Source organism: Nycticebus coucang, chromosome 1 (genome assembly GCF_027406575.1).
Source record: "Nycticebus coucang isolate mNycCou1 chromosome 1, mNycCou1.pri, whole genome shotgun sequence".
Classification (NCBI taxonomy): domain Eukaryota; kingdom Metazoa; phylum Chordata; class Mammalia; order Primates; family Lorisidae; genus Nycticebus; species Nycticebus coucang.
In genome coordinates, this window is record NC_069780.1 from 143,227,013 (window position 1) to 143,230,933 (window position 3,921).

The following is a 3,921-nucleotide window of genomic DNA, read 5'->3' on the forward strand; positions in this document are numbered from 1 at the left end:
TCACCCTCTTCTCCCACTCCTTTCCGCTGCTTTCTGCCCGCGCTGCGAAGTCCCCTCCACTTTCCCTCATTTCATCAACAGCCGGGAGACCCAGCTGTCCCCACCCAAGCCAGAAAGATCCTTCACCCGAAGGAAAAGAGATGTAGGACCCGTTTGCCATCTGGGTAGAAGCCCCAAAGTTGTGTTCGTGTCCCCAGGGACAGGGGAGGTGGGTTCTAGGCAAAAAGAGCAGGGCTGGTCGAGCCTTTATCAGACCCCCAGGAGTGGGTGGTGGGTCGTGGGTCATATAAAAGGCAGCTGAGTCCTATGAGAGGATGTTGGCGTTTCCTTGAGAAGTACACCTGAAACTGTAGTCTCACGATCTTGAAATCAAAAACGAGAAACAAATTCCTGCCAAGACTAGCCACGCTGCAGTAAGTAGCATTCTGTGTTAAGCTAAAGAACCTAGAAAGGGGAGGACAGGAAAGACATGGGGGGCTGGTGGGGGGGGGCACCAAAGCAACTAGCACTCTGTAGAAAGGGAGGCAGAGGAAACTGGGAGGAAGACCCTCAGTTCTGGCATGGTGCAGAAACTTCTTTTGTCTTCTTTTTCTTGGTATTCTCATTCTCCTGATTGTTTTTGCACAAAACCTTTTAAAAATAACAATAGAATTGCACAGTTGTTACAATAAGTCAAACAAAACTTAGGTGAAAACAGAAAATAGTAGTAGCCTTAAAAATGGGAGGGGGGAAATTATAACATTCACGGAATTTCCCAGGGAGATCAAGCACTGTTCTTACCTCTTCGTTTCTACCTTTTTTCCCTTGTCCAGGGGCTTGATTAGATACCAGACATCATAAATATTACCTTGTTGGGTGTGGGATGTTTTTGTATTCCTATAAATATTCTTGAGTTTTGATTCTTTTAGGTTTGCATTTAAGCTTTGTTAGGCAGGACTAGAGCAGGCTTGAGGGCTAATTCCACCCTCCTCCCCTTTATAAGGCAATATGCTTCTGACAGCTGTGCTCCATACCTTGGGCATTACAAAGCTTACCATTCGGACTGGTGGGAATACATACTATTCCCAGCCTGTGAGGGCTCCACAGATTGTTCCTGGGTTCCCCTCTATTCCTTTCAGGTGGTTCTTTTCCTGGCCTCAAGTAGGGTCCTCTAAAGCATGCAATGATCAGTAATCAGCTGAAGACTCTGATGATCTCCTTCTCAGGGCTTGGGGGCATGGCTGAAGGCCCAGTTTCAGTTAGAAATCACAGCTTTCTGGTGGAACCTCTCTAATAACGAATGCTTAGTAATCCAAGCATAGGAGGGAAGAAATAAACAGTGGGATTTATCAGAAAATTTCTCTAGAGCTGTCACAATCACAGCAACACCTCAGCCCACTCCAACCTCTAAATACACATGCAGCACACAAAAACAGGCCCAGAGCTGCCAGATCCTGTCATGCTTACAATACCTACAGGGCTCTGAAGTTCAACCAACAAGGAAGGCTTTTCTTTTCTTTCTTTTTTTTTTTTTTGCAGTTTCTTGCCAAGGCTGGGTTTGAACCCACCACCTCCGGCATATGGGGCCAGAGCCCTACTCCTTTGAGCCACAGGCGGCACCCCAAGGAAGACTTTAAAACAGAAAGTTTAAGGGTCAAGACAGTGGATTTCAACCCCTTTAGCAAATGCAGATTGCTTGCTGGACCTTGGCTCTTGTGTGGTCTCCTGTGGCTGAGTCCCCAGCTCTCTGTGTTCAGGCAGGAAGAATTCTGACAGAGTAGTGGGGGTTCTGGGCCAACACCAAAAGGTAGCCATAAATTACAACGTTCGCTCTCTTCTCCTCCTGTGTCTGTGTGGTTCTAGACAAAGGAGGTACTCCCCTTTAAGACATATTTTGGGAATAAGGAGATAGTTTGGATTGTTATCATGACAGAGCACTGTCCTGGCATTGTGGAACGTAGACCTGGGATACTAGACAACTTGACCTCCTGCAACAGGTGCAGTATAATGAAATGATGTTCAAATGTTCAGATGAAAAATAATTATCTGTGTCTAGAATCTATCCTTGTGTTACAAATAAATACAATGTATTTCTTGAATTTTCCAGGAATGCATCTACCATGTAAATTGAGGGAAGATTGCTCTTTGTTGTGTTTGGAGCTTTACCAAGACTTGTGCTGTGTCAGAAAATCATCTGCTAATGGCAGTGTTGCTGAAGGTTTTGTATGTTCATATTGCCAATACCGTGAACTGTGTCAGCTGCATTTGTGCGGACACTCCACAGTGATTTATAGCTGTTGCATGCATAGTCCTAGTGTAACTATTATGTCTTTCAGTATAATAGAGATTGAAAATTTACATATGGAAATACTGTACATATTATTATTATAAATTATATTCCATTCATGTATTCTTTGTATTATAACAAAGGTATTTGTAGTAATACTCTATAATTAGTGAATTAGTTTGCTAAGGCCACCATAATAAAGTACTACAAACAACATGGCTTAAACAACAGAAAGGTATTTTCTCACAGTTCTAGAGGTTAAAAGTCTGAGATCAAGAGGTCAGCAGGGTTGGTTCCTTCTGAGGCTTGGTAGTGAAGGGTCTGTTCTAGGCCTGTCTGCTTGGCTTGTAGATCACTGTTTCCTGTGTCTCCATATCACCTCTTCCTGCCCTCTCACTGCACCTGCCTGTGTCCAACTTTCTCTTCTTATAAGAACAGCAATCATTGAATTAGGGACCACCCTAACGATATCCTTTTACCTTAATTACATCTATAAAGGCCTTTTCTCCAACTATGGTCACATTCTGATGTATTGGAGATTAGGACTTCCACATACGAATTTCTGTGAGGACATAATTCATTAACAGATAGGTATGTAGCTACATGATATTTCATACAAATTTTCTTTCAAGATAGCAAAGGAATAATTATTGAACTATTTCTTACAAAATCAAGACCTTGACTCTGATAGAGTTGAGACTGCTAGTCTAACTTCTCAGTGGGACAACAGTAAATTGTGTCTCATAGGTCAGTCCTGCCCTCACTTTAAACTGCTAGCCTGTAGAGTTTACCCAACGTTGGAATGATAAAATAGTGGAGAGACATTAGGGACAAAAAAACACCTGGATTTTGGGCAAAGGAAGATAAGGGGTTACACAGTCCTGATTGGACTGTAGGAATAATGAAGAGGTCAGTGAGTGCTTTGCTTAAAAGCCTTCAAAAGAATGTTATTTCCAAAGCTTCTATAATCAAACCACTCTATTTTCCCAATGTTTTCTTCTTTTCTGTTTATCTCTAACATGTTCTCCTGATCAGCTGAATTGTTCTTCCTCTTACCCCAGAAATATCTTAATGTATGTTTTCCTATCCATGAAATGACACACCTTTCTTTTTTGTTTTTGTTTCCAAATCTTATCTAGTTTTCAAAGCCCACTTTTAGGATTTTTGGGGTAAAAATCAATTATCAATTACCACGTATTGATAGCTCCCTGAAACTGCTATAACTGAGCGATTGGTAGACAGAGTAGAATCTGAAAAGATTCCCATAAAAAGGTTGTGAAGAAACAAATATCACAAGGAAGCTGAAATTATGTTTTATAAAATTATAAGGCAGAATATATGAAAATACATATAGAAAACCAAAAAGTGTAAAGTCATCTGTTGGCCTTACAAGGAGGATTAGAAGCAGAGAGGAGAGTTACTGAGTGAGCACAATGGGGGTAGTAGGTGGGGTGTGGATGAGTTTTTGCTGAGGAAAGGGTTAATAAACTCTGCCTCTAGGGCTGTGTTGTATCTTTCAGGTACTAGTCTCCATGAGAACCAGATATTGCTGGATTCCTGTGAGTCTCCCATAGGCGGGATGGGAAGTCCTCCATATCATATTCCATATATCAGCGCTCATTTACTCTTTGGGAACACGTATCTAATATCACAGA